The sequence below is a fragment of the Monodelphis domestica genome, chromosome 1 (genome assembly GCF_027887165.1).
Source record: "Monodelphis domestica isolate mMonDom1 chromosome 1, mMonDom1.pri, whole genome shotgun sequence".
NCBI lineage: Eukaryota > Metazoa > Chordata > Mammalia > Didelphimorphia > Didelphidae > Monodelphis > Monodelphis domestica.
The window spans coordinates 700,433,017-700,449,264 of record NC_077227.1 but is presented as its reverse complement, the minus strand read 5'-3'; the positions used below and the strand labels follow the sequence as shown (position 1 = coordinate 700,449,264).

General features: G+C 41.0%; 1 protein-coding gene across 1 annotated transcript in view; it reads right to left on the bottom strand.

Moving 5' to 3' along the window:
- IRF8 (interferon regulatory factor 8) overlaps positions 1–9,700 on the bottom strand; it is a 40,083-nt gene extending 30,383 nt beyond the window's left edge. Inside the window, exon 1 of the mRNA XM_001365740.3 lies at positions 9,564–9,700. The gene's annotated coding sequence lies outside the window, so the exon portion shown is untranslated. The remainder of the gene's footprint in view (positions 1–9,563) is intronic.
- Positions 9,701–16,248: the final 6,548 nt, after the last annotated feature.

Here is a 16,248-nt window from a genome sequence, read left to right as displayed (position 1 = left end):
AAGGTTACATCATCTTACAGTGGAATTTAGATATAACATACTAGCTATGTTATGAAAAACACAACCCTGGCAAGGGTAATTTTAAAGCAAGGGATGTCTTTGGATCCAATCAACTCAGTGGGTCCATCCTACTCCATCCTACCTTATTGTTAGTTTTCTCTCTTTCTTGAAATTGCTTCATTTACTTTACATTTATTTACTTTATTGTGTTCATGCAATTAATATCTCCCCTGCCCTCCCCCACAAGAATGTAAGTTCCTTGAGGACAGGAATTATTGCATTTTTGTCTTCATATTCCCAGTGTCTGGCACAGTTGTTTCTGCATAGTAAAAATGACTGTAACAAATGGTTTAATAAATGTTGACCAAATAAATAAGCCGATTATAATTCAAAAATGTCTCTCACTTCTGTGTCCTGATATACCAATCATATTCATTTGGAAAATGGCTGGCCAGGACTAGAGAGCATAGCCGTGATACAAGAACAGAACAAAACCAAATGGCCTGTTTAGTGATCAAACTTATTAACCTCTTTAGCACCATTTTCTAAGCAATTGGTCTACAGACCAGCCGCAGAAGAAATGGGAATAACTCTCTCTGGCTCCTCTGATCTATCTCTTGTAAGGACAGTCTTTGGAACCTAAGCATCATGCCAGAACATGTCTATTTTCCTAAGAATTATATGAATGACAATCATGCTTTATTATCTTACAGGCATCACTTACAAGAACAACAGCTGGAAATCCCCTAGATAATTGGCCAGATGCCTACCTAAAAGATCACATTTGTGTTCTGTGAAATAAAATACAATCTCTACCTGACATCCTGATGGGCAATGATCAGTAGTTACAAAGCACAACATACAACACAATTCAATCCTCTCTAGAAGTTAACACCATAAATCAACACCGTCATATTCTCAGGGAAAGGTTCAATTTTCTAGCTTGGGGACCCAGCTAGATTGTGGAGACATCTTACATTAGGTGAGCAGACAAAGAGTTTCTAGTCAAATTTCTGCACAAACCGTTTTTGTCCAATGTATCCAAAAGCTTTAGCTTTTCCAACAATGTTGCTTTGTGAATTTGCAGAGCAATGGAGCGTGTGGGGGAGAAAGGAGGGAAGATGTCAAGTCTCATTTCTGCTACTAACTAGCATTCCATTGAACCATTCCCTGTTTCTCCTGGCCAGCTGTGATCTTCCCCCTTGAACTACAGAAGAGACTTATTTAGTGCCTTTCTGGTGCCCTCATTTTATATCCCATATGGCAATTTTATGTCTTGGCATCTTTTTTCCTCTACCAGATTAGACCTCCAAAGTGCAGAGAATGACTTCAACTCATTCTCTCCCCAAGAGGGAAATGCTCTACCCACGAGAATGAGTGATGATTGACTGAATGAATGACTATCTGATTCTCTCTCTCTCTCTGACTCCAAAGCACCATACTAGGAAAATGAAGTTACTTGAGAGTTTTCAATTCTTTTCCAGCTCTGTTTCTAAATGTCACCCACTGTGATCCTTTCCTGATGGCAGGAATCAGTGTCAGAGAATGGAAATAACACCAAACTTATAGACTTGATGATTACCTACTATGTGACTTTGAATAACTCATTTCACTTCTCAGAAACTCAATTTTCTTATCCACTAAACAACAATAATAGTGGGATCGCGTGAAAGACATTCGATAAACTTAAAAGCATTATGGAACTGTGAAGTAATATTGTTCAGGAAAGTTCACATCTGGTTTATACACTAGACGATCATTGCAGTCTTAGAACAGAATTACATTCTTCAGCACATTTTGCCTTGTAACTCTAGATTTTTTCCTTTTTTTTTTAATCCCTTAGCTTCTCTCTTAGAACCCATTCCAAGGCAGAAGAGCAGGAAGGGCTAGGCAATGGGGAATAAGAGACTTTCCCAGAGTCACACAGATAGGAAGTATTTGAGACCACATTTGAACCCAGGACCTCCTATCTCCAGGCCTGACTCTCTATCCACTGAGCAGCTTAGCTGTCCCAACTATAGACTTTCAAATCAGGCTTGACCAAAGAGTCACCCAACTCAACCAGTCAAGAAACAATCAGTGGCTTTATCACTGATGAGACAGTATCATGGCAGGGAGCTAGGCTAGAAGATCAAAACACAATGTATACAATAATGAAAGGACTCCTATAAGCTGCATATCAAAGCATATTATTTTTCACATAAGTGTATTTATGGGGGGGTTGGGTTATAGGAATATTCTCTTACAACAATGACCAATATGGAAGAGTGTTTTGCCCAGAGAAATTTACTTATCATCTCCGAGGGGGCGAGGGAAGGCAGGGATGAAGTCAATTTGGATCTTATCATTTTGGGAAAAGTATGTTGAAAATTGGTATTATATGCATTGGGGGGGGGGATATTTGAATTAAAAAATAAAAAAGCGACCAGAATATAACAACTCATTTTAGTATATGAAAAAAAGTAAAGGGCCCCTAGAGGAAAGAAGGATTTCATTAACATTAAAAATTGCTGGTATTTAGAGGACTCTAATGGAGGGAGAGACAGATCACAGAAAAAAGTGAACAGACCATGGGGGAGGGGGGGAGGGAGGGAGGTACTTGCTTCCTCCTTTTACTAATATAAACATCTAAAGTCATTAGCATGTTATATTCACATAGCACTTTGGACCTTCTTTCTGTAAGGTTTTCAGCAAGGAAATTTAGAAGGTCGGAATACTAGGAGTTCTTAAATGGATTTCAGAGAGTTTGTGATCCTGCACAGGAAAAATATTTTTGTGAGTGTTTTTCTGTATAATTGGTTTCTTTTGTAGTCCTGTGTATTTTAGCTAATGCATTTTAAAATATTCTGAGAAGAGATCCCCCAGAATGCCAAGAAGAGACAAAACACACAAAAAAGGATTAAGATCCCCTAAACTAGTTATTACATCCCCCACTGCATCCCATCCCAGTCAAAATTTTATGATGCTGAAGCTGAAAAAGATCACCTGCCTAAAGTTATCCAAACAGCTGGTGGGACCCAACTTCAAACCCAGTTTTCCTGACTCCCAGTCTACTATCCTCTACCCTACACCAAACCAATAAAAGGAAGAAGCAAGATACAAACATTTATCATCGTTTTCATTGGAGTGTGGTCCAAAAGGATGAGGTCTGGATTTAGTCAGAGGCAAACTGGGTTCAAATCTTAGTTCCAACACTAGAGAGCAAGGCATTTCCTCTCTTGGGCCCTCCCTCTCCTCATCTGTAAAAGGAATCTTGTTGAGAGGGATGCTCTTTGGAAGCCCTACTACCCAAAGAAATGGAAACAATTATAATCCTGGTTTAAGATCACAATGTCTCACATGAATAACACTGGGTCTTCATTTTATCCTCACGACCTCCATTTTATGGAGGGAAAAAAAAGCCTCAAGTAGTAAGGTGAGTTGCCCAAATTCACATATTTGTTAAGGTATGGGTTCCAGTTGCAAATCTTCATATTCCAAATTGGAAGCTTCTCCCAGCACTTCCTGAGATAAAATTCTATGATGTTATTGTTGTTATTAACTAGCAGGATGAGAATTCTACCTGGAGCACCCATAAATTTACCTTTATGCCAACACTAACCCAATGCATTGGCAGGAACAATTCAGAAACAGGGTCATGTGTTTACAACTAACTTCCTCTTCCTTAATTTCAAGATAATGTGTTTCATATCTGCCAAGTCCTACCTAGAAATAATCTGCATCTCTACAAATCTGTCAGGTAGTAAAGCCTCCCCAGATCTGGGATCAAAACAACTCTATTGAATTTGCAAATCCATGCTCTAGACAGGAGAGGTGTGTCTGAGAGCATATTGTGCTTACCGTATCTGGTACCCTTTGGACTGCATGTATACTTTTCTCTATTGCTGCCTCCTATTCTACCAGAAAAGCTTAGATACAGCTTCGGCTTCTCCCCCCACCCTCCTCTTCTTGGGCCTCCAGCATTCTTGAACTGATAAGACATTTCTATTTTTATTTCAGAAAAAATCCCTGTGCCAAATCAAAGGGGACCAAGCCATACCCACAGACCATCAAGCACACCTCCCTGGGAAAAAACAGCCAAGACTCAAGTCATATCATAATGGTTATAGTGTTGCCAGTCAGCCAACAGGCAGCAAGCATTTACTGTGTTTCAGACACTGTGCTAAGAGCTGGAGACAAGGGCAAGCAAAAATCATTGTAACCATTGAGCTCAGAGCTCAAGGACTAATAAGTAACATAAAATGAAAGGGAGTCAAATGGACAAACTTTCTATTTAAAAGATTTGAATAAACTCACTATTTTACCACCTAGAAAAGTACAATGCTCTGTTATTGAATATTTGAAATATCTTATTAAATCAAGCTACGATTACAAGTGATTTGACACAGCTAGGTGGTACAGTGGTTAATGCTGGACTTGGGATCAGGATGACCCATCTTCCTGAGTTGAAATCTAGCCTCAGATACTTTCTAGCTATATGACCCTGGGCAATTCACTTTATCCTGTTTGCCTCAGTTTCCTCATCAGTCAAATGAGCTGGAAAAGGAAATGGCAAACCACTCCAGTATCTTTACCAAGAAAACCCCGAATAGGGTCATGAAGAGTCAGACACAACTGAAAAAACTGAACCGCAACAATGATCAGGAACAGTGACCCCGGCAAAGGAAACTATTGCTACATTGTGGTGGGGAGGAGGGGGCACAATACATAAATCAAAGGACCTAAGATCAGATTGAGAAATATGAATCTTTGCAGGGTATTCAATATCATTGCATTTACAATTTTAAAAAGGAAAAAAAAAAAGATCTGATGCCTAGACATAGCAACCTATATTGTAATTCAGGTGACTGAATAATAGGGAGATTGGAAAGCACAACATATTAGAAAAAGATCTAAATTGAAAAGAAATTGTTAAGTCGATTTCAACTCTTCACAACCCCATTTGGAGTTTTCTTGACAAAGATACTGGAGTGGTTTGCCATTTCCTTCTCCATTTCATTTTACAGAGGAGGAAATTGAGACCAATAGGATTAACTGACTTATCTAAAGTCACAGAGCTAGTGTCTCAGAGACCAATTGAACTCAGGTCTTCTTGACTCCAGAACTAACACTTTATCCACTGATGCCACCTGATTGCCCCAAATTAAGAAGAAAACCTGAATTCAAAACCTGATTCTACTACTTAACTACCTTCATGACCTTAAACCAAGGTAAAAGGGAAGGGGCAAAGGAATAAACATTTATCAAACATCTATTCTATAGTAGATTCTGTGCTAAATCAATGCAAATCATTTAACGAGTCATGATTTCTCATCTATAAAATGAATCAGATGATCTCTAAAATATGATTGTTATCCAACACAGTTATATAAATATTTATACATATATATAATATCCTATGATTCCCACACAACACAGTCATATATATGCATGCATGTGTGTGTGTGTGTGTGAGAGAGAGAGAGAGAGAGAGAGAGAGAGAGAGAGAGAGAGAGAGAGAGAGAGAGAGAGAGAGAGAGTAGTAAGTGGCAACCTGGAGTAAGAAATTTTCTTCTATTTTCCCCATGATCTTGTGTTCCTCTCTATCCATGATAAAAGTTGACTTCTTTGAAAACTCTTTTGGAAAACTGGAAACATATTTAGTATCTCTAAATATGAATCAGAGACTTCCCAAATTCTCACTGAATTAATAGAAAAAATCCACTTGCATGCTGTTCAAAATAGTCTATATTCATGGGCCCTTCTTTGGACTTAACATTCATTCTTCTACCTGAAGTCTGCTACTAGTCACATCCTAATAATGAACGTCTATTCAAGGTCCAGATGGAGCAGTAGGGAGAAGTGGGGGAAAGAGCTTACCTGGGACAGTTAGGTATGTTCATCTTCATTAATAACCTTAAATGTTGTGTTGAATATTGGATGAAAGAAAGGGAAGCATATTAACTGAAGGAAAATATTGTGTAGTAACAAGATTGCTATTCCTGCTCTCCAAGAACCTAGCTCTTCCATTTCCTAGTTACAAGACCTTGGGCAAGTCATTTGCCCTCTCTTGACCTCAATTTCTTCATCTTTGTTGGTCTAGATCTTATTCTTCTAAGATCCCTTCCAATTCTAAATTCTGACATGAGAGAAAGAGTCCACTCATAAACCCTTGGCCTCCTAAAACTCCATCAAAGAATAATTATTTATGTATCTCAGAAGATGCACGATTTCAACAATGGCAGTGCCCCTTCCACTAGAAAAGCACAGTCCCTTCACATATTAGTGGATAACTTTCCTGAGTTGCTCTGAGGGGAAAAAAATCATCCCATGATGGCCCGCTTTGGGATTAGAGGGCTCTCTGAGTTTAACTAGATGGCTCATCAGTCAACAGAGTCATAATAAATAGGTAACTCGACACGCCTCCCATTGAGTGGGACCAGCCAAAATCTGAACTTCACACACACAGCTTTTGAAATTTCAGATCAGCTCCACACTGTGTTAAGGAATTGGAGGATGTGAACAGAGGCTCATGTAGGCAATGAAAATCACTTCAGTGAGATTTAAGGCCGGAGGAGGTGGTGGGAAAAGGAGGAAGTGTATAGACAAAACTGAGCTTTAAAAGCAGACATGGGGGGAGATCTAGTGATCATTTCTCTAAGTCTTTTTTCTCCCGTCCCTCTATCTCTAAAGCAGGGCAACCATTTCCCCTTAAAAGACAGATAGGGATCAAGGACACGATTTACTTTCCTTCTTGTAGTTTGTCACACTTGAAGGAGGGAAGAGATCAGCATAGTATTTCATTTTTATCTCCCTCACAAATCACCACATGTTAGCCATGGGCAAGAGTGCCAACGACAAGTGAGGTTTGGTGATTTCCTTGTGGGTAGCAGTTTTCCTAAATCACAGGCTCTTGGGGAGCATACTTGTTGCATGGGGTCGGTTCAGCAGGTCAGTCTAAGATCAGCTATAAATTGCATTAATGTGACAGATGGGATTCTTTATTCCAAGCTAGAAAGTCATTTCTACTATGCTGCTCTGAGCAGAATTCAAATCCCACTTCCAAAAGGGAAGTTAAAGCATTATTTTTCTAAATAGTTGTTTCAGTTGCACAACCACAGTTGCCTTACCTGCCTCGTTTTTAAAAAGCATTTTGATTCTGCTCCCACCCATACCACATTACCAGCTTCAAGTGAGTCTTCTCAAGAACACAGGTGATGCTCAGGATGCCATTTTTAAAAAACTCTTACCTTCTGTCTTAGAATCAATACTACATATTGATTCCAAGGCAGAAGAGTGGTAAGGGCTAGGCAATGGGGGTTGAGTGCCTTGCCCAGGGTCACAGTCACAGTGTCTAAGGTCAAATTGGAACCTAAGACCTCCCATCTCTGAGCCTGGCTCTCTATCCACTGAAGCACCTAGCTGCGTCCCAGAATGTGTTTTTGAATCAAGGCTTTCTGACCAGGTCTAAGGCATCCCTGAATAAGACCTCATCTTATCAGTACAGTATGGATGCATGAAAGGCCAGAAGTCACTCCAAGTCCCCAAAATTAATGATGTAATAAATTAAAGTCTTTTTCCCAAGGGCCAGCCCACTGATGACTGACACTGGGAAAGTTTGCACCTCCCCAGTATGATACATTAAACCAGTCGTATGATATCAACACTACTTCCATGAATTTTTTTTTTTTTTTATCAGAAGCCTCTACCCACAGCTAAGGGAAGTTTTTAACAGGGAAGAGCATGGAGATATAACAGAGCCATCTTAAGAACAGAAGAATGACATTCAAAAGGTATATAGTAATAGAAGGCTAAGCCCTGAACAGAATCAGGAAACCAGAGTTCAGATCTCTATATCACATTTAACTTGCTCTGTGAGTTTGAGTAAGTAATTTGACCTGGGGGGGGGGGGGTGGAGTCCTCAGTTTCCTCATCTGCAAAGTGAAAGGGTTGGATTGAATGCCTTCTTTTATCCCTTTTAGCTTATATGGTCTGTGACTTGATGAAAGGAGAGGCCAAGAAGTAGAAAAGAAAGAAAAGCAATTTATTTCCCTGTTTTGTATGGCTCTATAAGTTTGAAAAGACAGAAAACATTAAGACTAGTTCCCCTACTATGCTGCTCTGAGCAGAGTTCAAATCCCACTTCCAAAAGGGAAGTTGAAGCACTAATTTTTTTTAAATAGTTGCACAAGCAAAAAAACCCAAAGAACAAACTTCCCAGAGTTAGGTTCTAAAGAATGCTTACAAAGGAGGCTGAAAAAATGGGCAAACTTCAAAATTTGCACTTGCAAAACCTCAGAAGCACTAAGAAAGATATACATTTTAGATCAGTTGTTGCCTTCAAGGAGTTTACCCTCCATGTGAATCAACAATTAAAGTAGTTCCAAATCTTTGAGTTAAATGATCATTACAGAGATAGAATGAAGAATTAAGAAATGCAGTATATAGGTCCTGATAGATATTTCCATCATAGGACTTCGAATTAGAATGAACCAGAAAGATTTAGTCAAACCTCTTCATTTTGAAGAGGAGGAAAATGAGTTTCCAAGACATCAAATGATTTATATACCCAGAGAATGGTAGAACTTAGAAGGGACACAGAACACAATGTCAGAGCCAATAAAATAAAAGCCTTAAAATAAAGAATATCTGATCTGGCAAAGAGTTCAAAACATAGATTCACAGAATCTCACAGCAGAAAGAGACCTCAAAGATCTCCTAGTCTAATCCCTACCTGAATGAGAACCCCCACTACAATGTCCCAACAGGTGGTCATCCAGCCTTAGTTTGAAGATGTCTATGTGAGCAAGTACCCAGTACTCAAGGCAGCCCATTCCACTCATAAATAGATGTGCTTATTGTTAGGAACCTGGTTTTTTTCCCCTTATAGGAAGCCTAAATTATCCTCTCTGCCATTTTCCAATCTTTGTTCCTTTTTGTTCCCACTTGATCCCCACCAAGCAAAATAAATCTAAACCCTCTTTCTCAGAAAGTCCTTTAAATAAAGGAAGAAACTATTATGTTCACCCCTCCCAAGTCCTCTCTTCAGGCTAAAGATTACTAATTTCTTCTTCCAGACCTCACTTACCATCATACCAGATCATGATACAGAGAGCCATCACCATCTTACAGTTGCCCTCCTCTGGAGGGTCCCAACCTATCAATGCCCTTCCTAAAGTGTGACATCTGGAACAGAATGCCATTTTTTTTTCTACATCTAACCAAGCCAAAGGACAGTAGGACTCTACCCTTCCTCTTTCTGGACATTTGGCCTCTCTTGGAGAAGCTTCAGATCATGTGCTAACAGGGCAATAAAACTAGAAAGAACATAGAGAGTGGGGTGGGCTGTAAGATCAATCTCATTTTATACATGAGGAATAATTTGCCTCAGCAACAGCTGAGATTGGTACCCAGATCCTCTGTTTCCAAATTTAATGCCACTGGACATACAGAGGTAGGTATATAGGCATTAATGCTGCCCATTATATTGAGGGACACTAGACTGAGTTGTGCTGGATAAGGACCCATTGTCGATTCTTTTCCTCGGAGAGCCTCAGAAGCACGGAGGAGGGGAGAGTCCCTACCTGTTAGTCAGCAGTCCACAGGAAACGGTCCTAGCCTGGAACAGCTTTCCCCTCCTGCAGTTCTCAGGAGCTAGCGAGCAATTGGGCAGGTCCAGGGGCCCTGAGGGTGACAGTAGCGCCGGGCGGGGCTGTATATGAGCTCGGGGAGTGTCCGGATCATCCCGCCCCCCGATCGGACTGACAGCGCCTCGGGCCAATACCTAGCAAAGGAAGGGGAGGACTGAACCAATAGGTGCCCGCCATGCGGAGACCCTTCTTCTAAGCTCAGCTTTTCCGAGAAATTGGTCCGTCCAGAAGGCGGCCAAGTCTGTAACTGTGACCGTGGAGGTGGCTGCGGGGGCGCCCCCCTCCTACTGGGAGCTCCCAGTTTCCCAGTTAGGACTGCTGGGGCCCGAGCCGCCTGAGGACAGAGGGGCTGCAACCCAGGACCAGCTCTGCAGGCTCGGATGAGTCGGGGGCGGTGTGAGTCGCAAACTGCTGAGGTGGCTTTGCCGGGTGGGATGCTTCTGCCCGGTGACTCGAGTTCCCTGGGCCTGAGCGGAGGCGGAGGCAGGAATTTCCCGCAGGTCGGAATCTTGACACTCTAAACTGACCCGGGCCGGGGAGGGAGAAGGGGTGGAAATAAAACCTGAGCCTTTATCCGAACCACCCCCGTGGTCGAACCCTCCTTAGTCCAGCGGCTGGAAATCAGCCGCCACCGGGGCCTTTCTGAGGGACTGCTTTGTTTAAGTGTGCCCAGAAAGAGGGAGCGGGCAGTAGGAGAGGAGGGTTACTTATTTATAAATAAAAAATATAATTTGTTCAATCAACTAAAAGGTTTGCTTGATGTTTTTTAAGCCGAACAACCCCCACTATTTGAGGAAACTTGGGGGGAAAAATAAGTTTCCCTCTCTAAGCCTCAGTTTCCTCCTCTGTAAAATTAAGACTAAATGATCTCTGAGTCCCTAAGAGCCCTTGGGTAAAAGCTCTACTCATAGAGTTAAAAAGTGAGAACAGATCCTAAAAGATTTAGAGGTAAGAGGACTGAGAGGGGCAACTAGTAAACCCTCTTCCACCTCTGTCCCCATGAGTCCTTTAAAAGCCTTAGAAAAACCCTTTAAAGCTCCTCTGATGGAGGGGGGGGGGGGGGTGGAGAGAGAAGGCGCCCACTGGGTACTACATGTTTAACTAGACAATCTTGATTTTTAAATAATCTGAGCAATGATGTACTTATGTGACCTCGAAAAAGTTCTCTCAGGCTCCCCAGGCTTCCCCTCTGTAAAATGAGGGAGATTGTGATCTCTGAGCCCCAAAGAAATTCAACCTGTCCAGAGAAAAGCCCCCCATTCAAAGCACTAAAGGAGACAGGCAAATACGTTTGCAAAACATAAATAATACCTGAAAACATCAGTTTAAAAGAAACTCTATTGCCTTCCTCCCCCAACACCTGTGTGACCTCAGGTAAATTACTTTCTCTGGATTTGAGCCCTCCCCACCCCCTGTAAAATGTACTGGCACTCTCAGATCTAAATCCTACTACATGTGTATGTTGTATATGTGTGTATATATGTATGTGTGTTATGTCTATAAATATTATAGACATAAATAATATATATAATTATAATACATATAATATAAATATATATTAATTTGAGAGTATACAGATGTGTATATATATTATGTATGTAGATAGATAGATGAATGGGCATATAAATAATGGGATGGATGGATAGATAAGTAGATAGATAGATAGATAGATAGATAGATAGATAGATAGATAGATAGATAGATAGATAGATAGATAGAAAGTGACCCTCAAAGGACTGACTAGCTTCATAGGGCTGAGGGAGCATCCCAACCAATGAGACCACAGGTATTCATTAACCAGATTTCGTGCCAGGCTTGACCAAGGAAATTTAGAATATTTATTTTCCTCTTTAACCAAAGATCAAAAAGAGCCAACCAGAGGAAAATCTCCCTAACCTGAAAGATTGTCTGAGGTAAGTGATCACACCACCTTATCTCTTGACCAAGCTCAGGGAATGACTTGACCATGAAGTAAACAGGCTGACTTCATGGGGCTTTTCTATTTTATGCTCTTGAGAGATTCATTCATGGAAAATATTTCTGAGATCAAATGGGAGTGACATAATTTTATACTATATTGCTAATCCTTTGACTTCTTATCACCTCGAGATCCAAAAAAGGAATCACGGGATCAAAAGCTATTCTTTTCTGCATCCAAAGATAATATATCTGAAAGCAGTAGGATGTGATGATAAGAGGATTAGCCTTGGAGTCAGGTGACCTCAGTAGGACTAGGACATATTTCTGCAAGTAACGTCAATCTAAACTTCAGTTTCCTTATCAAAATGGGGAGATTAATACCAGTATAAAGAACATAGCTTATAAGGCTGTTGTAAGGAAAAAATTTTAGGGAAAGCTTTGCCATATGTAAAGCATGTGTAAATGTGAACTGTTATCTTTCTCCTTTGGTCCCACCCATCTCTCCCTCCAGTTCCTTTTGAGTGGCTTTGGAATCTGTACTCATTTTTCAACTAGGCATTTGCTTTAGGAACCTTTGGGACTTAGATCTCTTTTAGCCCTACCTCCTTATTTTATAGAGGAATAAACTGAGGCTCAGAATTAATTGATTTTTCCAAGACTCTCCAGCCCTAGAAATGGAAAGTCCCAAATTCAACCACTTACTAGCTGTGTGATCCTAGGCAAGTCACTTAACCTCCATTGCCTAGTCCTTACCACTCTTCTGCCTCAGAAGCAATACACAGGAAAGAAAGAAAGAAAGAAAGAAAGAAAGAAAGAAAGAAAGAAAGAAAGAAAGAAAGAAAGAAAGAAAGAAAGAAAGAAAGAAAGAAAGAGAGAGAGAGAGAGAGAGAGAGAGAGAGAGAGAGAGAGAGAGAGAGAGAGAGAGAGAGAGAGAGAGAGAAAGAAAGAAAGAAAGAAAGAAAGAAAGAAAGAAAGAAAGAAAGAAAGAAAGAAAGAAAGAAAGAAAGAAAGAAAGAAAGAAAGAAAGAAAGAAAGAAAGAAAGAAAGAAAGAAAGAAAGAAAGAAAGAAAGAAAGAAAGAAAGAAAGAAAGAAAGAAAGAAAGAAAGAAAGCAAGCACTGGATTTTGAGGTGAAGGAGACAGAGGAGTATGTGTGTAATCTTCCTTCTACATCTACTAGCTATGACCAGGCAAACCACTCAATTTATCTGAGCCTTCATTCCTTATCTAGAAAATATGATAATAAGATTAATTGCACCTGCTTCACAGGGTTGTTGAAAGGTTCAAATCAGATAATAACCCTAAAGTATAAAGTACAGCTATTCATGGAATTTTTAAATATGCTACTTTATGCCTGTGGGAGTCACAGGATTATTGTGGACCCACAGAAGAAAGGTGAGAAAAAGAAAAGAAAGGGAAGAGGAGGGAAGGAAAAGAAACATTAGTTGAGAGGAGAGGAGAGGGGAGAGGAAAGAGGAGAGAGGAGAGAGGAGAGAGGAGAGGAGAGGAGAGGAGAGGAGAGGAGAGGAGAGGAGAGGAGAGGAGAGGAGAGGAGAGGAGAGGAGACGAGACGAGAGGAGAGGAGAGGAGAGGAGACGAGACGAGAGGAGAGGGGAGGGAGGGTTAGGGGAGGGGAGGAATGGGAGGGAAGGGAAAGGAAGAAGGAGTAGGGGAGAGGAGGGAGGAGAATAATGCCAATCACAAATCAGCTAACCTGTGGCAATGCTTGAAGGAATAAGAGAAGGAATTGTCTCTTCTGCCTATGTGGACATGGACTACATTGTGGTTGGTGCTACTGGTGGGATTGGGAAGGAGGAGAGCTGGACAATAGATTTTTTTTTAAATAAAACCCCTATCTTCCACCTTGTAATCAAAACTGTGTCCCCTGGACAATAGATTAGTAATGTATATTTCCATTGCTCTGGTCTTCCCATAGATCTACACCTAAAGACTTTGGTGGACTTAGTAAGAAATAAATCACTGATCACCTAAGAGTAGTTCTCAAAGATTTTTGTTACTCCATAGATCACTACAGCATGATTTAAGCCTCATGAACTATTTACATTATTGGCTTGTCATCTTTAAACACACACACACATACACATACAAGAAAACTCATCAAAATTAGTAGTAAGAAGTAGGGGGCAGCTGGGTAGCTCAGTGGATTGAGAGTCAGTTCTAGAGATGGGAGGTCCTAGGTCCAAATCTGGCCTCAAACACTTCCTAGCTGTGTGACCCTGGGCAAGTCACTTGACCCCCATTGCCTAGCCCTTACCACTCTTCTGCCTAGGAACCAATACACAGTATTGATTCTAAGATGGAAAGTAAGGATTTTAAAAAAAAACTAGTAGTAAGAGTAGGGTTGCTTTTAATTATCCCCAAATGAAAGATTTTTGTTAAATGATAATCATTTTGCCAGAATTCATGAAATTGTAATATATATTGATAGTATGGTGAGGTCAAGCTACTGGGGTACTCTAAAGGGCAAGTGGAGAGCCAAAAGAAAACATCAAGTAAGTAAAGTTTGTCTTAAAAAAGTCCTTTTGGCACCCACCCAGGAGCTGTCTTCCTAACATAGCATTTAACTGGCCCTCTGCTATCAAAGGCATGTATATCACCACCAATTCTCAACCCCATCACTGAAAGTTTATTCTCTTTCATTTCCTCAGATTTTTTACTCAGTATCTGAGATTGACAACCATTCAGTCAGATCAGCAAATCTGTGCCAATGCACTATTAGAAAAAGACCTAGAAGACTTCCTCCATACCTCTCCACCAGGACTCTCGTTTCCTTCCTCTGTTCTAGAGCACATTTAAAAACTACAACATCCAGGGGCAGCTGGGTAGCTCAGTGGATTGAAAGCCAGGCCTAGAGACAGGGAGGTCCTAGGTTCCAATCTGGCTTCAGACACTTTCTAGCTGTGTGACTCTGGGCAAGTCACTTGACCCCCATTGCCTAGCTCTTACTGCTCTTCTGCCTTGGAACCAATACACAGTATTGATTCCAAGATGGAAGGTAAGGGTTTAAAAAAAAAAAAAACTACAGCATCCAAACACCGCCCTCTTTTAAATTGACCTCATTCCATAAAGACCACCATAATCGTCTCAACCCAGGCATACAACATAAGTGTCATCATTGATTCTTCACCCTCTCTTAACTTGCCATATCCAAACTGTTGTCAGGACCTGTTGATCTATTATCTTTTGCATAAGTCCCCTTCTCTCTTCAAATACTGCTGCCAATACTACTGTTCACCTTATAACTAGATTATTTCAATTGCCTACTGGTTGGTCTGCCAGCCACAAGTTTCTCCTTGCTACAATCCATCCTCCACTCAGCTGTAAAAGGGATATCTCTAAAGCATAGGTCTAATTATGTCACACACACATACACACACACAAACTCACATACACACACTCAATAAATTGCAGCGACTCCCTATCAACTATAGGATCAAATAAAAAAACCCTCTGCTTGTGTACTGAGACATTCATAAACTGGGTCTTTCCCATTGCCATTCCAGCTTTCCAGCCTCATGCCTTATACACCCTACCAACACCCTCTCCAGCATATGCTCTCATTCAGTAACTCTGGCCTCACTTTCTTGAATAGGACACTCCATCTCCTGCCTCTAGGTATTTTCACCTTTGAAATTTCACCATTTCACCATGTCTCCATTAGTAGAATGTTCTCCTTCATCTTCACCCCCTGGATTCCCTGGCTTCCTTCAAGTTTAGTCTAAAATCCCACTTCTACAAGGGTAACCCAGGCTTCTCTTGGTATACTCAGCTCTAACATAGGAATGTCTTTCAGGGGACTTTTAAGCATCTTCAGTTTGCCTAACATGGAGCCTGCCATGTCCCATAGAGCACATGAGTGGAGAAGCTTCCTTGAATTAGCTGCCTCTCTCTGTCTCTTTCTGTCTCTCTGTCTCTCTGTCTCTCTGTCTCTCTGTCTCTCTGTCTCTCTGTCTCTGTCTCTCTCTCTCTCTGTCTCTCTCTCTCTCTCTCTCCCTGTCTCTCTCTCTCTCCCTGTCTCTCTCTCTCTCTCTCTCTCTCTCTCTCTCTCTCTCTCTCTCTCTCTCTCTCTCTCTCTCTCTCTGTGTGTGTGTGTGTGTGTGTGTGTGTGTGTGTGTGTGTCTCTCTCTGTCTCTCTGTCTCTGTCTCTCTCTGTCTCTCTGTCTCTCTCTGTCTCTCTGTCTCTCTCCCTGTCTGTCTCTCTCTCTCCCTCTCTCTCTCTCTCTCTCTCTCTCTCTCTCTCTCTCTCTCTCTCTCTCTCTCTCTCTCTCTCTGTTTAAACCTTTCCCTTCCATTTTAAACCAATATTGTGTATTGGTTCTGAGCAGAAGAGTGGTAAAGGTTAGGCAATGGGATTTCAGTGACTTGCCCAAGGTCACACTTCTAGGAGATATCTGAGAGATGCTTATGTCTTTAAAACTGACAAGATTAAATGAGGCAATTTCTTTTTTTATGTGGTCTTTTCCACAACTCTTATCTGATGTGTTCAAAGGGTGAAGATCCTATGTCACCCATAGGACAAGTGCATGAATTGAACTGATAAGAGGAGACGGACTTGCCTTCCCTTGCTATTACTTCTGCTAGATGAGCTGGGGGTATTTGTTGCTGTTCTGTGTTGCTTATCCTTAGTTCCAGGTGTTGGAAGTGATCCCCAAAGATCAGGATTCCAGGAAGGATGATGC